Source organism: Ovis canadensis, chromosome 2 (genome assembly GCF_042477335.2).
Source record: "Ovis canadensis isolate MfBH-ARS-UI-01 breed Bighorn chromosome 2, ARS-UI_OviCan_v2, whole genome shotgun sequence".
Taxonomy (NCBI): Eukaryota; Metazoa; Chordata; class Mammalia; order Artiodactyla; family Bovidae; genus Ovis; species Ovis canadensis.
The window spans coordinates 133,258,372-133,282,774 of NC_091246.1; the positions used below are offsets into that span (position 1 = coordinate 133,258,372).

Genomic DNA, 24,403 nt, shown 5'->3' on the forward strand with positions numbered 1-24,403 from the left:
TACCATTCCACTAAATTAAATGTAGTTAGGGCTTTTTTTCTTCAAAAGACTAAAGATTGAGCTTTTGTTCTCTCTATTGGTTAAAATATTCAGCAGCTCGTGAGATTAAAGGCTGTGAAATTTTAAGAAAATCTTCCAGAGTGCATACAAGAGAGCAAGGGCATTCAAGGTAAGAGATTGTGAAGATACTGAAACCTAGCTGAAGGGAACCTCGCTAAAGGAGGCTCCAAGCATCAGTTTCCTGCTGGACTCTGCAGAAAATAATCCTCCTCATTTTCCCTCAGGCAGAGCAATGCGTTAAGAAGTGAGGTGAAATTGATCCTTCTGGAGGTGGATGAGAGAAACGACAGCTTTCTAGGCCTTTCTAAAAGGGGCTTCAATCTCATTCTTTTATAATAGATCATTATTGGAAGTATTTCGATGTCCACAGTCAGTTAATTGTTGAGTGTACCTAATGACAAGTCTATTGTACTGCTCATCCTTTCAGATCATCCATAGGGTTATACCCTCCCTTGATACATGAGCATATTTCAAGTATTTTTTCAAATATTTATTTTCAAATATTTTTAAAAATAAAAATATTTTTTTAAATATTTTAAAAGATACATAGGCAACAAAGCTTGGCATGCGCGCACACACACATATATACACACACAGTATTGCTCTTTGATTCAGCAAGAAGGGCATCTGTTCTGGGCCTTCTACTTCAGAAAAGCTCTCTGCCCTTCCTCTGACTACCACCCTTTGCACGAGACAAAGAATCAGGAACTAAAGGGGATGGTGCCTACCCTGTAAAGACCGAACCATGTCTCTCTGCCTTCTCTACTTACTGGAATTCCAGACTTCCCCACCCAAAAGGCCCAGCCTGCTTAGTTTCTTCCCCAGTCCCCAGGCATGGGTTGTTGCATGAAACATCCCTCAGCCTGAGGGAGGCCCAAGAGGCAGCTGTCTGCAGGGGATCTGATATGCATATATGAGTAGATGTGGCCACCTGCTACTCTTGAGACTTCTCATCTTATGGGGAGGAGCTGGGGATGGGAAGAGAAGGGTGGGGGCCTTGGGCTGTAGGCTGTTAGGCAGGCTCTTCCAGGATCTCCACTCTTTAAACATGAAGCTCCAAGGTTATCAAAGAATTTTAGAAAGTTTTAAAAAATATTTATTTATTTGACTGCACCAGGTCTTAGTTACAGCATGTGGGACCTTTTTAGTTGCGTATGAGTTGTGACATGTGAGATCTACTTCCTTGACCAGGGTTTGAACCGGGCCCCCTGCATTGGGAGTATGGAGTCTTAGCCACTGGACCACCAGCGAAGTCCCTTCAAAGAATTTTAAAGTTTAACTTGAGGCTTCCTTGGTGTTCAGCAATAAAGAATCTACCTTCAGTGCAGGAGATGGAGGAGACTTGGGTTCAAAGCCTGGGTGGGGAAGATCCCTTGGAGAAGGAAATGGCAACCCACTCCAGTATTCTTGCCAGGAGAATCCTATGGACAGAGGAGTCTGGCAGGCTACAGTCCATGCAAACATGGCACAGCAAAGATTTATTTTTAAGGTAGGAGGAAAGCATACTTTATTTGAAGATACTAACCATGTTTTATATTAATGTTTTTATATGTGGCCTTTATATGTACTGTTTTTCAAGTCCCACAAATGTTTCAAGTTCCACACAAAGGGACTGTATGTGTGTGTGTGTGTGTGTGTGTGTGTGTGTGTATGAGTTAATTTTCCTTAACATTTCTGGAATGTGAATTTCCAAGAGGATGACAAAAAAATCTCCAAGTTTTATAAGGTATGCTTCAGACTGATTTCATAGTGAGTCCACATTACTTTGGATTGCTTTTCCCAACATGTCTCAGCAAAACATTATACAGCCTGATTAAACAAAGCTTCATTCCCACACAGCTCCACCTTCCTTACTTGGCAAAGATGTAATCTGGTAACACCCTTTCAAGACTACCATTCCAGCCACATTCAAAGGAAATAACCATTAGGACTCAATACAATATTTGTTTTGTTTTTAAGGTGAATTCTGTTTCTAACCATAGGGCAGGTAAAACCGAAGGGAAAAAAAAATCCCTAAAAAATAACATGCTTTAAACTTTTCTTCCCACTCATTTTCTCCTTTTTTTTTTTTTAACCAAAGCTTTTTGAATTAAAGAAAACTAAGAAACCAAACAAAACTGAACCCCATGGGATCATTCTGATATTTATCTCCCTTTTACTTCCAGGCCATAATAATAATTCATCAGTAAATATTTACTGAGATCCCTCTAGCCCAAGGATATGCTCCTAGGTGTTGGCATTCAACAGGTGTCTAACCCAGTGTGGAAATTAAGGCAAAAGAAATGCTAGGCAAGAGGAAAGTGTTTTAATGTGAGTTTGAGGGCAGGGAGGATTATTTTAGGCAGAGGGTAGGAATGAATATGGGCTTCCCAGGTGGTTCAGATGGTAAAGAATCCACCTGCAGTGCAAATCTCCCGGGTTTGATCCTGGGAAGGGAATATCTCCTGGAGAAGGGAATGGCAACCCACTCCAGTATTTTTGCCTGGGAAATCCCATAGATAGAGGAGCCTGGTAGGCTAGTCCATGGAATCACAAAGAGTTGGACATGACTGAGTGACTAACACTGTAGAAATGAATATATTTGGTGAAAAAGCAAAAGGGCATTTCATAATTGCATTTTAATTTAGGGCATTCTGGAATATTCCAAGTTTAAATATTGAAAATATCGAAACACCTTACTTTCACATATCTAGGCCACTTAAGATTTGCCAACTGCCTAAAGTAACCCAAAACAGAAATCACAAACATGGTAAGAAGGAGTAGAGAAAGGTTGGGCCATTGATTTTCAGGGCATTATTGTCAAAAAGATGAATTTTAAAGAGAAGTATTAACAATGTCTATAACGTTATAGACATTGAAATTTTGCATTGAAATTTTCATAGCAAATATAAGTTCTCTTTGGTTATTGTTATTCAGTGGGAACATAGCATATAGGCAACAATGATTTGCTAACATTAACTCCAGTGAGTCATTAAATTAGCACAGCCCTATGTGGCATAGATGACAAACTGACCCCATGATACACACCCAGGGTGGCATAGCCAATGATGCTCAAAGTAGGCTGTTCATAAGCCACCTATTTTCCTCAACATACAGCTGCTTGGAATTCAGTCACCCTGGTGACATTCACTACATTCCGTATTGTCAGAATACAAGCGTACAAGCATAGTTATAAATTACTGAGTCCTGACTAACTATCTTTAATTACTCAAACCATTGCCAAGTCCCTGTTGAAAGTTCTGAGCCATAAATATGATCCATAAATTACAATTCAGGAAACATCACCAAGGCAGTTACGTCTGCTCAATTGGATTGAAGTTGCAACATTAGAAACTGGGCTTCATCGGATATGAAATGTAATATAAGAAAAGTTTGGGAGTGTTTTGTTGTTTTTGTCTTAGTTTTAAATTTATCTAGTTTTGAAACGTCCAAACAGAATCTTCTTAGGTATGGTATAATATATAATCAATTATGGCAAAATGTTTTTAGAAAAGAAACTGTATTGAAATAGGGATGTATATAGAAATTATGCTCTTGGCATTAGAATTACAGAGGGAGGGAGGAAATTTGAACTCAGTCCCAGGCTTCTCGGCTAGTAAAGAATCCACCTGCAATGCGGGAGACCTGGGTTTGATCCCTGGGTTGGGAAGATCCCCTGGAGAAGGGAAAGGCTACCCACTCCAGTATTCTGGCCTGGAGGATTCCATGGACTGTGTAGTCCATGGGGTCACAGAGTCAAACATGACTGAGTGAATTTCACTTCACTTCACTTCAAACATATCCCACCTCAGGTCACTGCCCTTACTTCTCCTACTGCATGGAACACTCTGTCTTAACACATCTGCACTGATAGTTCCCCGGAGCCTTCCAGTTTCTGGCTAAATATTGCCTTAACAAAAGAGACTGCTCACTCTTCTGCCTCACTCTCTACTCTCTTCCTCTGGCTTTCATTTTTTTTCTTAATATGTATCAACATTAATACTTCACATATTATACTTTACTTGTGGATATTTTGTTTTTGTTTTTGCTGCTTCTCTCTAGAATATATTTTTTATTACTGTAAGCTCAGCATTATATCCATACCACATAGTAGACACTCAACAAGTTTTTCTGGAGGAAAAAAGTGGATAAATTGCTGACATATTGTAGGTCAAGATTAATTACTTGTAGCAGCTCCCACCCATAATAACCTTATATACATTAAATTATATATTTACTTTGGGAAAGAGAAATGCATCCAAACATCTGATGTACTCAACAGAACAAAAGTCATAAAATATTCAAAAGCGAGAAGAGACACAATATATACAAATCTACAGAACCAAACACTGATACCTGAAGTTTCTCAGAGTTGAATTTGCTTACTAGGTTACTCAGTAACAGATAGCTAACATGACTGCTAACTTAACAGGTTCCCAGTGTATGGTTTAAAAACATATGCAGTTTCAAAAAAGTGTGTTGGGATAACTAGATACCCGCATGAAACAGAATGAAGTTAGATACCCACCTTACACCATATATAAAACTTAATCAAAAGTTAATTTAATCTTAGACCTTAACTTAAGAGCTAAAATTATTAAACTCTTAGGGAAAAAAAATGAAAGCAAACCTTTGTGACCATAGCTTAGGCAATATTTTCTTGGATATGACTCCAAAGGAATAAGCAAGAAAAGAAAAACAGAAAAACCAGACTTTCTCAAAATTAAAAAATTTTGTACTTCAAAAAAAAAAAAAAAAGGGAAGAGACAACTCACAGAATGGGAGGCTATATTTGTAAATCATGTTTCTGAAAGCTTATATCTAGAATATATAAATAAATCTTTTCAGTAGTTAGAAAAAACAAATAACAATAAAAATGGGCAATGGATGTGAATAGACATTTTTCCAAGGAAGATATACAAATGGCCAGTAAGCACATGTAAACATGATCAACATCATTAGTTGTTAGGGAAAGGCAAGTCAAAGCCATAATGAGATGCTGCTTCACTCCCACTAGGATGGCGGTAATGAGGGTTGGCAAAGGTGTGGAGGCTCCCCTGGAGGCTCAGACGGTAAAGCGTCTGCCTGCAATGCAGGAGGCCTGGGTTCAGTCCCTGGGTTGGGAAGATCTCCTGGAGAAGGAAATGGCACCCCACTCTAGTACTCTTGCCTGGAAAATCCCATGGACAGAGGAGCTTGGTAGGCTACAGTCCATGGGGTCCCAAAGAGTCAGATACAGCTGAGCGACTTCACTTTCACTTTCAAAGGTCTGGAGAAATCAGAATACTCATACCTTGCTCATATTGATGGGAATATAAACTGGTGTAGCCACTTTGGAAACAGTTTGGCCTTTTCTCAAAAAGTTAAATGTAGAATTACCATACCAATAATTCTACAACAAGGTATACAAGCAAGAGAACTGAAAACATATGTTCGCCTCAACGTGTGTACTAATGTTCACAGCAGCAATATCCACAATAGGCAAAAAGTGGAAACAACCCAAATATCCATCAACTTGTTTATGGATAAACAATGGTGGCACATTCATGCAATGGAATATTATTTGGCAACAAAAAGGAATGAAGTACTGATATATGCTACAACATGGAGGAAGCTTGGAAACATTATGCTTAGGTGAAGGATACCACTCACAAAAGGTCACATATGGTATGATTCCATTTGTACAAAAAAGCTCAGAATAGACAAATCTATAGAGCCAGAAAATAGATGATTTGTTACTCAGTGCTGAGTTGGGGTAGAGGGAGTGGGGATGGGAAATGACTACTGATAGTTCTTTTGGGGGTTCTTTTGAGGATGATACGAAAGTTTGAAAATTAGATAGTGGTGACAGTTGTACAATTCTGAAAATATACTAAAAATCACTCAACTCTACCCTTTAAATAAGAGTGAATTTTGTAGCATGTAAATTATATCTGAATAAAGCTATTAAAAAAAGCATATGGACAGTTCAAGTATGTGGGAATCACAGCTGGATGGCAAAATACCCCTGTTGGTACACCGAGGTTGTGCGACATAGTAGAGGAATACACAGCAGCATGAAACCCTGTCCTGAGGAATGCAGATTATACAAAGGCAATAGAATTCTTCACTTCAGGGTCAGTTCTATTCACAGGCAGAGCAAGAACCTTGGGTTTAAGAGGTGTTCAAAGCCCATTAGCTTACATTTTTTCCTGAGTTTATTGCTTCAAGGTCTGAAATGCCTTTTTATAGGTCATCCTGTGGAATAAGTCATGAATAACCTTATTAAAATAGAAATGCTGTATGTGGAAATGCATAGTACATTAACTTATTAACACTAATAAGAATAAGCTTATTATGAACTTACTTAGCCATGCGTTTCAGTAAGGCCCTAAAGGAATGAAATGTTAATTAAAATTGAAAGGAAGAGAAAAAGATCTGGTACCTGGAACACTGCCCCAAGTATGAATTTAGATTCAAAATGTGGCGTGGCACTAAAGACTATTTTTTTTTATATCATAATTTGCCTACCTTGCCTTACCTTTCCTGCTATGTAAATCAACATGTAGGCTAGATTTATGCAGTTTTATTCTTTGGTTCTTTAAGCTTTATCAGGCAAGTGGGAAATCTAGGATTATAAATCATAATCCTTGGCAGTGAAAAGTTACAGAAGTGTTTTTAAGAAAGCAAGTGTCGTGATCAGCTGTTTTAGAAATACCATGCTGTCTGCAACGTGAACAGATTTGTGGAAGCAAGACTGATTGTGGGGAGATAGTATAGGGATCATCAACCCACCAAGATGGAATGTCGATTACTTCAAATTGAAAACATCTGCAGAAAGTAATCTTATCAGAACTTCCCTTATCTGACTAAAGAAGTGCCTTATGGGAGCCAGCCGCCACAAACCCAGTCTCTGGGGAAGTCTCTAGTCAGACAGGTGGCTGGCCTTGGGCACTGGGGCATTCCAGAAAATTTTATACACAAGCCTCATCAGAACCTTCCATCTTTTGAATCCCTTAACTCCCCCACCACTTTCCATTAAAACTGTATACAAACCCTTACTCCTAGATGTTTGGGGAGTCACTTCTTATGAGGTATTCTCACTTGCATATGAAAATTAACCTTTCTTCTGTCATCAATTAATTTTCAGGCCCCTAACCACTTGGACATAAGTTAGTAGAGCACGTTTTTTTCCTTCCAACAATAGGTTAGGAGGCTGTTAAACTAATACTGGTGAAAAGACAGTGATGGTTTGTATTAGGGTAACAGTAGAAGGAAGAGAGGGGTTCCCTGGTGGCTCAGATGGTAAAGAATCTACCTTTATTGCAGGAGACTCGAGTTTGATCCCTGGGTTGGTAAGACCCCTTGGGGAAGGAAATGGCAACCCACTCCAGTATTCTTGCCTGGGAAATCATATGGACAGAGGAACCTGGGGGGCTATAGTCTGAGGGGTTACAAAGAGTTGGACATGACTTAGTGACTAACACACCGAGAAGGAAGAGAGATGTTTCCAGCAGAATTAACAGGGCTTTGGTTATGGTCGGGAGGGAACAGGGAGAACATGAATAGGAATGAATCCTAGGTCTCTTCCCAGGACTCTTCAAAAACCTAGTACCCTGCTAGTATTAAGCAGGGTAAATGGCCTTGAATGGCCTTCAAGATGTGAGTATGCTAAAAAAAAAAAACCTGTCTGTGTGTGTGGGTGGGGGAGGCAGGTGGGCCGCTAAAAAGCAGATAACGAAATTTCTCATGGAAAAAAAAATGTCTTATTTAGCAAAAACATTTTAGTGAACCATCTTTGATCTGCATTTGGAGCTTGTCTAAATGAGCTGAAAAGTGGACAAAGAAGACATTGCCTGCATAATGAAGAAGAATGTTTTGCTTCAGCCAGAGGTGGATGAATCAAGTGTTCCAAGACCAGGAAAATCAGTGAAGAATAACAGGAGGTAGGGGAGATGGCCCTCCAAGACATCAAGGGCTAGATCCTGAGCACAAGTGCTGCCTGGTAGCAAGTACTGCCAATGGACTGAGATGTTTGATGTTCACTTTCATAGTATGTGCCGTGCTGTGCTGTGATACAATGCTCTTGCATCCCAAGATACACACTCAAATATTTAACCCAACTGCCTGGTGTGATTGTGTTTCAGGGAAATACATGAACACACTTATGTTTTATATTTGCATTTGTGCAGAATGGATGGTCAGGAAGCGACAGTTAGAACTGGACATGGAATAACAGACTGGTTCCAAATAGGAAAAGGAGTATGTCAAAGCTGTATATTGTCACCCTGCTTATTTAACTTATATGCAGAGTACATCATGAGAAACGCTGGGCTGGATGAAGCATAAGCTGGAATCAAGATTGCTGGGAGAAATATCAATAACCTCAGATATGAAGATGACATCACCCTTATGGCAGAAAGTGAAGAACTAAAGAGCCTCTTGATGAAAGTGAAATAGGAGAGGGAAAAGTTGGCTTAAAGCTCAACATTCAGAAAATGAAGATCATGGCATCTGGTCCCATCACTTCATGGCAAATAGATGGAGAAACAGTGGAAACAGTGTCAGACTTTATTTTTGGGGGGCTCCAAAATCACTGCAGATGGTGACTTGCAGCCATGAAATAAAAAGACACTTACTCCTTGGAAGGAAAGTTATGACCAACCTTGACAGCATATTAAAAAGCAGAGACATTACTTTGCCAACAAAGGTCCATCTAGTCAAGGCTATGGTTTTTCCAATAGTCATGTATGAATGTGAAAGTTGGACTATAAAGAAAGCTGAATGCCAAAGAATTGCTGCTTTTGAACTGTGGTGTTGGAGAAGACTCTTGAGAGTCCCTTGGACTGTAAGGAGATCCAACCAGTCCATCCTAAAGGAGATCAGTCCTGAATGTTCATTTGAAGGACTGATGTTGAAGCTGAAACTCCAATACTTTGGCCACCTGATACGAAGAGCTGACTCACTGGAAAAGACCCTGATGCTGGGAACGATTGAAGACAAGAAGAGAAGGGAATGACAGAGGATGAGATGGTTGTTTGGCATCACCAACTCAATGGACATGAGTTTGAGTAAACTCTGGGAGTTGGTGTTGGACAGGGAGGCCTGGCATGCTGCAGTCCATGGGGTTGCAAATTGTTGGACATGACTGAGCGACTGAACTCAACTGAACAGAATGGATAGAAGAGGAAGGATGTGAAAGAGATAATTCAGCAGTAGTAGGAACTGAAAGAGTAAAGTGAGGAGGATGAACCCCCTGACCTTTACCACATCTATTGGGAAGTAGGGTAGCAGGGGGTGTGGCAGCAAAAAAACCCCAAGAAAATTATGTTTCACACTATATGTGAGGCCCAGGGGCAGAAGCAGTGCCATTTCCAGTCAACTATTGTAGGCTACTCTGAGTGAAGGGGGTGACCAGGACCTCCATGCTGCTGATACATGGATAAATAGCTAAATGAGAATCTTTTAAATTATCTGTTCATAAATTTAACTTCTGAATTTTCTCATTCTTCATTTCTATGCAAAAATGTGAGTATTTCTCTATTTGTGAACGTAGGTTATGTTATCTTGGACGCACAACTAATGGTTCAGAGTCTAAAGAAGCTATTTCACGTGTGTGATGTACCAGTTAGGTGGATGAGTTGAGTGTTGGAAACACAAAAGATAATAGTGTCTGGAATAGAAAATAATATTGGACCATTTTTAATCTTATGACTCAGTGCTTCAGCAAGACACAAGTTTTTCTTAATAAGACTTCTGAACTAATGAAAATGTCTAAATTCCAGTATAAAACTAGTACTTTCCTACCTGGAATATCTATTAAGTCAGTGAAATATATTTTGAAGGAAAATACATTGAATGTCTTCTATAATGTTTTAAAGTTTATTTTCTTATTGTTTAAACTATTCTCTGCAGAGGCCTCCTTGAAACAAAGCAATTTAGAAGTTAAATTATATACCTGCAAATTACCCTCAGCAGTTATTTTTTAAAAATCATGTCCTTCATTCATGATTTTCATGGAGACATGATTATACTAGCAAATTACTGGCTGTCTCTGTTGTTACCACCAGAACTCTGATGAAAAATAATTGTTTTCTCCTCCTGTTGAGATCACTGCAATGTGTAGTACAGTACTTTTAATTTTTAAAGAGGATCTAATAGAATACACCATGAAAACAAACTGAAAAATGAAGGTTTTTTTAAAGTTGTAAGTTGCAGGTGTTTGGTCTTCTGAGTTGTATATTCTACCAATGAAAGGTATAAAACTACACCATTTTGGTTCTATGATAATAGATCAATTTAAAAACTTTTAGTAAATCAAGTTTTTTTGATTCTGTGGAAAATTTTAAATTAAATTTATTTACTTTTTCACCAGTGATAAGTACAAACATAAGCATTGTAGTTTGTCACTGTTATCTGTGTTATCTGTCCATGCAGTTATTTGCAGTGGTTAGTAATGGTCAGTGTATCACTGAGCTAGCCTAACCTTAATTAGCCTGACATACTAACCAGTGATAGTTAAAATGAAGTTATTTTTTTATCTTTGAAAGGTTTAGCTTGTCACCAAGGCTGGTTCCTAACATCATCTAATAGAAAAGATATGTTCCTAGATCTTTCACATGAAACAAGTCTACTTTGGCAGTAGACTTTCCACATACAACTTTTAAGTTCAGTCCAGTTCAGTCACTCAGTCGTGTCCGACTCTTTGCGACTCCCATGAATTGTAGCACGCCAGGCCTCCCTGTCCATCACCAAATCCCGGAGTTCACTCAGACTCATGTCCATCGAGTCGAGTCACTATCTCTAAGATTTATGGTGGCAGAAAGTTTTTGCAATAGCTCCACAAAATGGGAAGTGGACAAAATGTCTCTGTTTTTGGAAATAACAATTCAGGAAATGAAACATAACGAGTCCTTTTATTTTAGCTCCTTTCCCCAGTCTGTTAATTACATTGTCTAACCAAAATTGGATGTTTTATTATTATAATTAGACCTCCCCAGTAGTTTTCTCATAGTTTTAGTTCTCTCTGCCGTTTGAAGAAATCTCAAGAAGAGCAATAGATGGTTCACTAATAACATATTCTCCTCATCTCAGACCTTTAATGCCATAGATAGAGTTAGACTCTAAAAGAGTCAATTTGCATATATGGAATGAAATCATTAAAAATAAATTTTTAGCAATATTTTTTCCCTAGAGTATAAGTATTTTGAACTTTTTGGGAAAATTTCAGCAAAGGAAATCCCTTCTTTCTAATGAAAGAAATATTGGGCATTTGTAGGAGTAACCACATTTTTCACAAAGAAAAATGGGATGATAATGAGAAGTTTTATTTTACTAATTAGAAGATGTCAATATTAATGTTAACCATTATTTTCAATTAGCCATTATTTCCCAAGAAATTAACACCTGCTATGTTATTCTGTATTCTGAAATACAACAGGTTTCAAGTCTTGAAGTCAGTCAAAAATGAGAAGAATAAAAGATTGTAGCTTAAACTCTTTCACCCCTTCAGCTTCAAAAGATTTGTACAAACTTTACCCAGACAGTTAACATACCTAGTAAAGTTGTGAGTCACCATCATCAGCCATTTGCAGCATTTGTGGGAGTGGGAAAAATGAGAGAAAATTCCTCTCATGTTTCCCTCCCACTGTCCTTTCTTCATGATAAAGGTCACAATTTTGCTTAAAGATTGGCTTATAGACTGTTGTAGCTAAAAGAGACTCTTTCAGTCATTTAGGTTCATGTTCTTATTTTACACAGAAGAGGAAACTAAGATCCAGAGAATTTAAATGACTTGCCCAAGGTCACAAAGCTAAAAATAATGGGATAGGAGCTAGAAAATACCGACCAGGAAGAGTTTTCCCTGTAAATTATTTTTGTGTGTATGGTTGTTAGTTCAAATATGTTAGCCCTACAAAATGTTAATTCAGGTGAGCCTGTTAAAAATACTTATTGTTTCTTAATATAATAAAGATAGGGAAAAAATCCAGAGGAATGAAAAGGGAAGTGGTCCACAAAACAAGTGAGACACAGCATATGTGCTTTGATTTTAAGCCTTTGGGTCAAAATCACACTTACAATCTTGGTAACCAAAAAGAATCCTGTTCTTGGAATGCTTGTAGGGACCTGAATTACTCATAAGCCTCTTAGGAAAGAATTCATCCTTTGTTTGATATTGCAGGGATTCTTGATCAGAATCGAGAAAGGCAAGCAAGTCTTGATCAGAAAGGCAAGCAAGCCTCTTTTACTGTTATGAGTCTGCTGCTGTTAAGTCGCTTCAGTCGTGTCTGACTCTGTGCGACCCCATAGACAGCAGCTCACCAGGCTCCCCCTTCCCTGGGACTCTCCAGGTAAGAACACTGGAGTGGGTTGCCATTTCCTTCTCCAGTGCATGAAAGTGAAAAGTGAAAGCCTAGTCATTCATAGCAAATCCCTCAGAAACCTTCGATTGAAGGACCATCTATTTTGAATGATTTCAGGATGGACTAGATGCTCTACCGTTCTTTCCCTGTTGGTGCCAGCACAGCAGACCTCACATACTTGTATCAGGGAGTCAGAGAAGCCAAAAATGATAGCATTTCTAATTGTAGGCTTTTTCAACTGACGAAATAACCGTGGAACTTTTACTCTGAAGTATTGCCGAATCATTATTTTAAAAGGTTTAATTGAGGAGTACTCAAATGCCAATATTCAGAGTAAAGTAACTCCAGTGAAGTCATTGGCTTTGGACCAAATACTTGGATCATTTGATAACTTAAGTGACAAGCCTAGCTTCTGGTTTTCCTTCTACTCAATTCCTCCTCCTCCTCCTCCTCCCCCCAACAAAGTATATCTGTTACTGCCAGAGGATTAAAAATTCCTTTCTAATCTACTTTCACAGGTAGGAGACTGACCAAAAGCTCCACGGGGTCTTAATTTAAGTTTTCCATTTTGCTAAAGGATAAGAAAGAAGCATTCTACCTTTATTTCTGAAGTCTCTAGGAACAACTTTAGCCTGATATGATATTAAAATCCAACATTCAAAATAATATCTGGCATTTTCTTGACATTCCAGAGGCATACTTGAAATAAATGATGCCAAAAGGAGCTAAAAATGGTGAAGGAAATTACAGAAGCGTTTGACTATCATCCAAAAGATTCTAACAGAGGAAAATTTCCCCCCATCCCACAGTCATCTTAAGGCTTTGTACCAAAGACTGCTAAAGATTTTCACTGGTTGGCAAAATACATAGCAGGTGACAAAATATTTTTGACGTGGTAGCTAAAAAATTTTTTTTCTTTACATACTTGACCATTTTATAAACAAACATAATAATTAGGAAACAATAAAAAATCAGGAGTAGGAAACTATATTCAATATCCTATGATAAACCATAATGGAAAAGAATATGATGGAGAACATACATATACATACATGTATTCATAGGCTTTCCAGGTGGCACTAGTGGGTAAAGAACCTGCCAATGCAGGAGACACAGGTTCAATTCCTGGATCAGGAAGATCCCCTGGAGCAGGGCCTGGCAACCCAATCCAGTATCCTTGCCTGGAGAATCCCATGGACAGAGCAGCTTGTGGGGCTACGGTCCATAGGGTGACAAAGAATTGCACATGACTGAAGTGACTGAGCACCCGTGCATGCGCGCGCACACACACACACACACACACACAACACACACACATACACACACACATACACACACACACACAACTGAAATACTTTGCTGTACAGCAAAAATTAACAGAACATTGTAAATCAACTATATCACAATAAATGTTTTCAAAATTCAGGAATAATTTATGTATGATAGAGTCCTCTATTTGAAAACAGCAAGGCTCCTCAATCTTTTATAGCAAATAGAAACTCTTCAGTGCTCAAGTATTTGATTCTCTGGACTCTTCCTCTGTGTCTCCCTGCCCCCATTGAAATACTGTGAGCAACTTTTCATGCTTACGCTTATGAATCAATGTGAAATTTGACACTTTCCCTTCCTCATTTCAGATATGACTCATTACTCTTGGTGTAATCTCCAAGGACCAGAAGCTCTACTTAAAAGTGAGTAACAAAAGAAGCATCTGTAATTCAACCTGGTTTACCTAGAGAACTCTAATAGTTATTGTTCACTGCCTTCTTAAGTATGCATTATAAAGCTGAGTGCTCGAAGCTTCCGCTCTTCAGCCTTCCCTGGGGAAACACAGGCACAGAAGCTGGAGAAGTGAATGACTGCTACACCTTAGTCTTGAAGTTCATCAGCAGTTCTACGTAACCATCCATTACCTCTAGGATGCTATTGGATTTTAGCTTTGGGAGCATTTTATTTATTTTCAAGATTTTGGATCTTTCCTTCAGACCTCTCTAACTGTGCATATGGGAAGTAATAGATCTGAGCTACTTCTTAAAAACCTGTCTCATTTAAAGCTTGACCCCTTTTCTGCTATGTGATAACCATACCCCACCCCTGAGTCTCTCTCAGAAAGCGCTGCGGAGCTCAATCCACTACAGAAATCTTAAATCATCTAGAAAAGCCTGTGGTCTTTCAAACAAGAAGGAAGCATGAATACGGTACTCTGAGTAAAGTTCTGCTTACCCTTACTTGAAAATGGGGGAATGGGGAAACTGAGGCCCCTTTACTTTTCCAAATCCTAGAAACATCTAGTCCTGAGAGAAATTGTTTCTTGGTTTAGAAGCTGAGAAGAATTTAAGTTAAACAATGATCCTTTTTCCATTTCTTAAAAAAAAAAAAAAAGGCCAGCAGAGGCAAATGTTCTGTTGGACAAATTGTTTCAGCAGATGTTCATTGTCCCAGGGAGAAAACAGCCCCTACTTTGCAGCTTAGCATTTGCAAATTTAGAAACTTAAAATATTTTTAACTTGAAATGGTCCATGTGGTATGCTGCTGCTGCTATGTCACTTCAGTCCTGTCCGACTCTGTGCGACCCCATAGATGGCAGCCCACCAGGCTCCCCCATCCTTGGGATTCTCCAGGCAAGAACACTGGAGTGGATTGCCATTTCCTTCTCCAATGCATGAAAGTGAAAAGTGAAAGTGAAGTCGCTCAGTCTTGTCTGACCCTCAGTGACCCCATGGGCTGCAGCCTACCAGGCTCCTCTGTCCATGGGATTTTCCAGGCAAGAGTACTGGAGTGGGATGCCATTGCCTTCTCCCCATGTGGTATGAGTGAGATGTAAATATTAAAATCATTTCTGTGGCTACATTAGGTATATCTGATACAGTGATGCAACAATTGCCGTCTATCTGTGCTTTTCAAGTTTCTATAGATTGTTGTTTTTTTTTTCCTCAATCATTTATAGTTTTTACCTGGAAAATATTAATAATGTAATAACATTTTGAGAATACTTATGATGTACTAAGTACTAGTAATTATCCTATGATGGAAGTGCTGTAAGGATGGCTATTTTAAAATGTGGAAACCAAGGCTCACAAAGATTAAAAAACTTATCTAAATCACAGAGCCAAGGAGTGAAAATGGAATTTGAATGTAGGCAGCTGGACTCTAAGACAGGGATAATCTAACTTTTTCCTGTAAAGGGCCAGATAATAAATATTGGATGCTTTTTAAGCCATAACACCTATGTTGCAAATATTCGACTCTGTCTTTGCAGAACAATAGCAGCCTAAGACAATATGTACATGAGTGAGCATGGGTTGTTCCAAGAAAACTTTATTTATGGACCCTGAAATTTGAATTTCATTTAATTTTCATATGTCACAAAGTATTATCTTTCTTTGATTTTTTTTTCAACTGTTTAAAAATGTAAAAACAATTCTTACCGCATGGGCTGCACAAAACCACAAGACAGGCTGAATTTGGCCCATGGACTAGCCTGTCAGTTCTGGCTCAAAGTTCTTAAGGACTGAATTATTTTTTTAGTAGTATCTTTTTATAATTATTTTAAAAAGAAGTTTATAAAACTATATTGACATTCTAGCATTTTTAAGTCAGACTTTATCATAGAAAACTGTAATTTGGGAAAAAAGATTTGCTTTTTATATGTATTAGGTTGGAACAGATGAAATCTGCCAATATTGGACTGCTTGACCTATAAAAGTGACAATGTTTCAATATTAATATTTATAAATGTCTGTTGTCTCAGAAGGTAACTCTTATTTTATTAGAGTAATAAAACATAGGCTAGTGACCAGGGAAACATAAACAATTTAAGAATCAGATGTGTAACAAATTAGATGATCATTAAGTTCCCTTTACAATCTTTTCTATGAAATGAATTATGATAGTCTAGGAGTTATAAAGAAAGGGGAACATCATATTACCGCTTAATTTCTCTTTGATAAGTACTAAACTGTGATATCTCATTTAGTTTGCATAATGACGCTCTGCTGCTGCTCTGCTGCTAAGTCGCGTCAGTCACGGCCGACTCTGTGTGACCCCATAGACGGCAGCCCACCAGGCTCCCCCGTCCCTGGGATTCTTCAGGTAAGAACACTGGAGTGGGTTGCCGTTTCCTTCTCCAATGCATGAAAGTGAAGTTGCTCAGTCGTTTCCGACTCTGCGACCCCATGGACTGCAGCCCACCAGGCTCCTCCGTCCATGGGATTTTCCAGGCAAGAGTACTGGAGTGGGGTGCCATTGCCTTCTCTGAATGACACTATGAGATAAGTGTTTTTACTGAGTTTATATTGAGACAGTCTAGATTCTTGCCCAATTCAGTGCCTTAATCTATGACAAAGTTGGGTCCTGAACAAAGATGAAAAGATTCCTTCTTTTTTCGCTCATACAACAAAGGCAGTTTCACTATAATCTGTCAGTATCACTATTACTTTTAACGTAAAAATTTAAAAAATATATTCTTTTCAAATTCATTACTAGAAAACCCATTGTAAAGGCATAGTATTAGAATTGCTCTCATTTTCAGTAAACTCTAGAATACATACATAATTGTTAAACATTTTTGTAGCCACATTTATATTGTTTCTTTGGAATTTTTACACTAATAACCTCTGACTTGGATATGATCTCAATTTATTCTTAAATGGAAGAGTGGAAGAAAATGAGAATCATAGCTTTTGGTAAATAGAAACTTCATAAGCTAAATGATTACTTGAAACTGATAGGTTTAAAAAGTGAGAATTTTAGAGTATCAAATCTCTTTTTTCACTTATTAATATATTAGCAGAACTTTTAACTCCTATGTGTACTAAGAAAACAATTATGCATACACTGAGAAAAAAAGCATTTGAAAAGGAAAGAAACTACAAAGTAAAATCAAAAGAAATATCTAGATTAGATCATTAAAATTATTAATACCTTTCTTCATTTATACATCTCATTGCCTCTCTAAAGAAGAAACCAATAATTTCATCAGTGGCTACTGAGGAATACACTATGACATTGGTAAGAAATTCTGAAGAATTCCTCAGGGATAAAAATATCCTCACAAGGAAATGAATTACTCTGAGATACCATTACCCTGGAACTTTTTTCTTTTTTTCTTTTCCCTTTCTTTTATTTCCTTTTCCCATTTTTCGTGGCATAGTGAATAAAATAAATTTCAGGCACAGTTGGCTTCTTTCCACTCACAATTTTCCATCTTTACTTTTATGTCTTTTTTTTCCTAAATGCCATATTGACTTCTCTTACTAACATTATTTCAACTCATCAAACTATATTTTCCTTCATTTAAAATTCACTTCAAAAGTCAGTCTTCTCTAGGATGCACATCAAGCAAGTTGAAAATAGAGACATCTGCCAGAAAGTGAAATTCAAAAATTAGTAAAAATGTTCTTGGCAATTCCAAAGAGACAGAGGGTTTACATGAAAAAAATATATGAACAGACTTTTGCAACATGATTGAAGAAATGGAGATTTTCGATCTTCTGATTTCCACTAGAATGTAATCACAGCAAAAATATGATTTTTATCTTATTTACTACCAAATTTTCAACAAAAACTGTTTCTGGAACATGATAGGTGCTCAGTAGATATCTACAGAATGAATGAATTGAAAAGTAATTTCGGACATGAAATCAGGAGCACAACAATTAAGCAGATGATATTATATTATTGTCTTGCTTTAATGAGTCTTCTTTATTCTTTATTCCCTCATTCACAATGAGGGAAATATTCTACAAGTCACTTGGACACAGCACTATTTAGTAATATGACATGACATGAGTTTAAAGATAATGTGACCATTGTCATATTTATTTTGTAATAGTCAGACTCCAAAAAGCAGATTAGCAGATTATAAGCAGATTCCAAAAAGTTCAATTAAAAATTAGGTATGATCCTAGAGGCCAATATTATAAATAAAAGGAATGAAGGCACATGATATTTCAGATTTTAGAAAACAACTCTAACCCATAATCATACATTTAGTAAGGATAAGATTTGTTAAGTCTGAAAAGCCGTGTTTCTCAGTCTCAACATTATTGACATTTGGAATCTGATACTTCTTTGCAGTAGGGATTGTCTTGTACGTAATGAGATGTTTAGCAGCTTCCCTGATCTCTATCCACTAAATGTATGGAATACCACACTTCCTTTCTTAAACCAAAAAATATCTTCAGATATTGCCAAATTGAGAACAACTGCTCTGAAGGAAAGAAGAGAGACAATATTCTCAGGTTTTAGAAATACTTATAAGCAAACATGGAAAAAGGAATTTATAGGAGTGATTCAAAAATCACATCACTGCAGCTGAGAAATTTAAAATCCCAGTTTAAAAAACTATATTAAGAATAAAAGAAAGGAACATCTCCTGTGGCTTATCATAGCAAGATAAACTTTGGTGCTCATTGTGTATAGATAAACAATAGGACCATTAACATTATGAAAATATTTTGCATAATATTCTCCATTTAGACAAATAATCTTCTAATATTACAGACCATTTTTAGGGAAGAGAGAAAGAAAGTACTTTATTCCTTTATACATTATTGTGTTTTCTAAAATTTGGTAAATTTCATATCACAAGAGTAGGGGAAATTATCAAAGGCACAATAATGTTTTTAGAAATATTTGAAATTGTTTTAAAAGTTGTACTATAAAGTTAAAAATCCAGAGTTCTATAAAAATAATTTAAAATAGGTGGTGTTAAAAAATTGCTAAGCTACTTAGTAAGGATCCCTGAAATGATTCTAGAACAATCAAAGACATACTGAGTGCCTGTAATAGAACTGACTGTCAAAAACTTTGATTGCACTGTATATGTCAAATTACTTTCCTGCTTGACTGGGTTTCTTGAATTGTAGATCAGTGTGATACTAAAAATACAGTGAATTTTGATTTCCGCAAAGGGTTTGTGAAATATTCTTAGGCTATCTATGTTCTTGCATACAGACTTGAAAAGCATGGGCAGATTGAGAGTTCAGTTTGTTATCCCTACACCACCAGATAACTACCTATTCCCCCTACCTTCAGAAGGCTCCTTGTTATAATGCTTTTTGGGAATCTCTAGGACTCCTCAGAATGATTGTTCGAAGTCATTAGACTCAGTAATCAATAAGTGGCCTTCAAAGTCTATCATCTTATGGTATTTCAACCACTGTGATCCACAAACTGTCAGTGCCAGTCAGTCTCTTTTTAATTAAGGTTGAACAAAAATTTTATAGATTTATTCCCATCCCATCTTAGGTGGACATCATACTTTTTGTAAAATTCTTAATCCGCAAAGAAGCAAATCAGTATCAGTTAGTATTTGTTTAGTTTAAAAAATAACACTCAAATAAAAACAGGATTTATTGTTACACTATTAAGTACATTTAACAGTTTACTAATATCACAATCATTTGGTTATACTGACAGAAAAGAAATGGTGTGCTAGATGAGAAAAAAAATCTGCCTATCAAATATTGTATTAGTCTGACTTCTGCTCTACTCCACCCATTCCACATGTTCACCTGTCACCTTGCTCCAATAAATACAAAATTACTAGGCAAAAACTTTACTAGCATAGATATTTTAAGCACCATGTGCTTAGCTGCTTCAGTCATGTTCAACTCTCTGTGATCACATGTGCTGTAGACCACAAAGCTCCTCTGTCCATGGGATTTTTCAGGCAAGAATAGTGGAGTGGGTTGCCATGCCTTCCTCCAGGGGATCTTCTTGACCCAGGGATCAAATCTTGTCTCCTGCATTGCAGGCAGGTTCTTCACCACTGAGCCACTGAGGAAGTACATAGCTTAAAGTACTGTGGTACTTTAAGCACCATAGTACTAATAATATCAAAAGTACATTTTCAGGCCAAAGAGAACTTTTTAGCAAGATGAAGAAAGGAATGTAAGTTAGAATGAAAATTTTAAATTTACATCTTACCTGGGAAGAAGTGCACTGTTTCACAAATGGTAATAAGTCACACCAAGTGTACATAACTATAGCCATGTAGTTATCTAAATGGGCTGCTTAATTTTACAACTACATAAATTAAAAAATACAGCATAATGAATTTTTGATAACTGATAATACTGTGATTTATTATTTTACTTAAAAAAGTATAGAAATTCTAGAAAGGAGATTCCAATTTGACAAGTTAAAAATAAATGGATGGCTTGCATGTCATATTCAATCATCACTTCATGATAATGATTCATATTATTTCACATAATAGTTTCCTAACCAGAGTATTGGTTCACTGCTGGAAAACCCAAATCATATTATCAGGTAAAGGCATGCTGCATTGCTTTCTTTCCAGCATCAGTGACGGTCCTTATTGCACAGGTCATCTTTATACTCAGATGTCTTAAAACTCTGAACAAATGGAAACTTACTTAATGAGACAACAAACATTTGACCTGACTTGTATCCATGATGATGATCTTCCTTGAAAAAGAAATATATTCCTGGGAAATTCAGAGCCATGGAGAAGAGGAGGCAAAGAATGACTTTGAAAGAGAGAATCAATAACAGCGCTCAGCTAGGATCCTCCACAAATTTGACAAAGCTTGTTTTCAACATATAGTCCATGTAAACTATGTGATGTTGTAAGTTTAAGTTCACAGGGTTGCAGAATTCAACCTGCAGGCTTGTGAAAGTGTGAGCTCTTTAAAGAGTGAGAAGGTAATTTGGCCTAACAAACTCAATACAGAGTCCTTGTCAAGCACTTACCCCAAATTATTACCCATGGTAAGCGTTACATTGCCTGGGAGCAACTAACTTTAAATCAAGAAATGCTATTTTCCTTCCTGAGAAATAAGAGTGAATTTTTTGTTTGTATCACATTTGGTCCATGTACTCACACACAATGAGTACAAGGACCCCTATTTTGTCTTCATCTTTAAGACACAATCATAAGAAAAATAGCCAACAGAAAACAGATAAGATAGAGATTTTGTTTTAAAAGAGAGACAAGTAACCAATGTCATGTACTTGATACATAAGATCAACAAGTCTTCCTTTTGAAGTTCACAAATATAAAGTCCATGTCTCAGCTGGAAACAGTCAGACTTGAAATCTTTTCTCCAAATAGAAATAATGATATTTGCTTTCATAACAATGATTTTAGAAATTTCAACCCTAAATACACTCACTTCTCCATTTACATGTATCCACTATTTAGAAATCAATGAGAAATGAACTCTAGAGCCTGTCTCACAGACCTCCATTATTAGGACTACCTCTTTAAAAAAATCTTTTTCCTCAGAACCTTCATCTGGAAGAAAAAATCATTTTAGCATGTTTTTACTTGAAAATGATCCCAAGTAAAATCATCATTTCATATTCACTCATTCACTCATAAAAGCATATAAGTAATTTAGGAAAAGTTAAGCATGAGGGAGAGGATAGCACTTTCATATAAATCCAAATCTTACCTGGTAAATTGAAATGGAACAACACCCTGAAATCCTTCTTGACTTGCCTTCTCTCCTCAAGGGACGACTAAATCACAGCAGCCAATATTCTTAAACCCTGAAAGAAAAATCAGGAAGCTTGATCTGTGCACATAATGGCCTGCACAATGTAAGAAAGCGCCGTTTCTTGGCAACTAGGAAACAATCCTTTTCAATTAACTCAGAGCAATTGGCCCACGTTTGTTGTTAAACAGAGTAAAGAAAATGCTCTAAGAACTCAAAAGAACCTTGGTAATAGCTCACCAAGAAAGTCAGGGCAGTTTGTTCATTTTGAAAAGCATTTTTAATTAATTGACTGCCCATTCCACTCGCCTAACCCTTTCCTAAGAACTTTTATTGACCTACCTGTTTCACTTCCCTGTTGCATATTATTTACTTAAAACCTCAGTCCTGAAGAGTTGGATTCGTTGTTGCAAAAACACAGTGAAAAGGTGAAAGATAATTCTAGCAAATCAAGGGTGTGTAATGTTATCCTGCATACTATTTGCAAACTATATTTTTGCTTTCTAAAACATCAGCTGGAATGTAGCCCTGAGTGCTCGCATAATTCAAAACAGTTGTATCTTCTGTTCTTTTCATTGTTAAAGACCACCTCCAGCAGGCACTAATTTCAGGTGATATGTAGGAAGTGTAGCTGGGCTAGGTTGATTTATGTTGATTTAACTATCTGGGGGAGATATGAATCATATATGAATATGAATACATAATTATCCTTGGGGAGATTGGTTCCAGCTCCCTACCCCCCACTGAGAGTAACAAACTCCATGGATGCTTAAATACTCTATGTAAAATGGCATAGTATTTACACATAACTTGTGCACATCTTCTCCTATACTTTAAATTTACTCTAGATTACTTCTAATACTAAATACACTATAAATACTATGGAAATAGTTGCCAGGCAGGTAACAAAGTCAAGTTTGCCTTTTTGGAACTTTCTAAAATGTTTTTCTTCAAATATTTTTGATCCATGGTTGGTTACATCTATGAATGTAGAACCTACAGATATGGAGAACCAACTGTACTTGTGAGAATTTGATGAACTCTTTGGATGATCTTCTTAGAGTGCTTTGCATTCTCCCATACATATTTGAAATTTAATGTATTAATTGGGGTCCATATGTGGGACCTTTACTTAAGAATTTCTATTCCAAAAGGCAAGTGGTGAGGAAAATATGTTATATATTGATAATTTTTGTTGCTAATCAGATTTTACCATTGCAAATGGTAAAGCTTTAACTATCAAGTATGTTTGTATCTCCAAAGTGAGAAGACATTTTAAGATAGATAATCTCTATATTCAACCAATGTCAAATTGGATAAATTTTGTCTTCACACACCCCCCCTCCCATTTTGCCAATGTTGACCAAGAGTATATGTTATGGTGTTTACTGTCAACAACTCTTTTGTTTTCTTTTTTCCTTTTATCATCCAGATCTCTCTGAAATGTGTGTCATTCTTGTCATGCTATCATTAATGCACAATTCTTCTTAGGTAATATTTTTTAAAAAATATAACCTTTTGGAGAGATTGTCTTCACACAAAGCACTTTCTCTGTTGGTGGGAATTCGAGGCAGTGTTGCAAACTGTTGAAGTTCATGTATTTAGGTAGACCTTCTGGCACCTTCAAATCACATTCTCAACAGCTGTATACACTTTCCATGGATAGAACTGGCTGGGATAATTTTATAAGTGTTTCTTCAACCTTTGCACTGACTCTTGCACTTGTTTGCTCCATGACCTCAGGTAGATTTGTTAAACATTTTGTGTCTCAGTTCCCTTATCTGTCAAATGAAGTTAATAATATTTACATCATAGGGTTATTTTGAGGATTGATTAAGATTGTATATGTAAAGCTTAAAACAGGGCCTAGCAAATGGTATGTGCTTAAAGGTTAGCTATATTGTTAACATCATTGTGGTTGTTTGCATTTCTGAACTGAGTAACTTTCAAGATCCTTTTCAGATTCCAAAAATCCTATATAATCCTGAAATAAAAATCTAAAGTTATGTAAACAAAGGCTTTTGAGATATATAAAAGGACTCTTCTTCCTTTTTTTATAGATAAGTCCTCATTTATCATCTAATATGTCTAATATTTAGAGCTTTTATATGCCCTTTCACTAACAGAAGAAAATGACAATTGTTTTGAAAAGTGAAAAATGTCTTTTTCTTTCTGAAAAATGCATTCTTGTTAAACAGATTCACTTCATTTAACCAAATGCAGAGAGAAGTGGAAATTCTGCAAGAATCTTTTCTCACAAGGCATTTTTTCACATGCAATACAATTATTTGAAAAATTATTAGCTTTTCTTCTTATATTCTTAAAATGTATGGACCTTACTTCAGTTTTTGGCATCCATTTAGAAGTATTTTTAACCAGAAGCTGCAGATCCTAATATCTGAGAGGTAATGCATGCTTTTGAGTATTTGCTGAAAAAGCAGTCCAGCCAGAGTAGGCCATAAAGACTCCATCTGATCCTCTCCAGCTTAAAAGGCAGGTTTAACCCTAGGTCTTGGCTAAATGCATTGTGCAGCTTCCTCAATCAAATACAATACC

The 24,403-nt window shown here is 36.9% G+C and overlaps 1 protein-coding gene across 1 annotated transcript in view; it reads right to left on the reverse strand.

Moving 5' to 3' along the window:
- ITPRID2 (ITPR interacting domain containing 2) overlaps nt 1-22,191 on the reverse strand; it is a 94,944-nt gene extending 72,753 nt beyond the window's left edge. Inside the window, exons 1-2 of the mRNA XM_069577049.1 lie at nt 22,088-22,191; nt 21,806-21,902 (exon numbers count right to left, since the gene is read on the reverse strand). The gene's annotated coding sequence lies outside the window, so the exon portion shown is untranslated. The remainder of the gene's footprint in view (nt 1-21,805; nt 21,903-22,087) is intronic.
- Between the last annotated feature and the right edge of the window lie 2,212 nt (nt 22,192-24,403).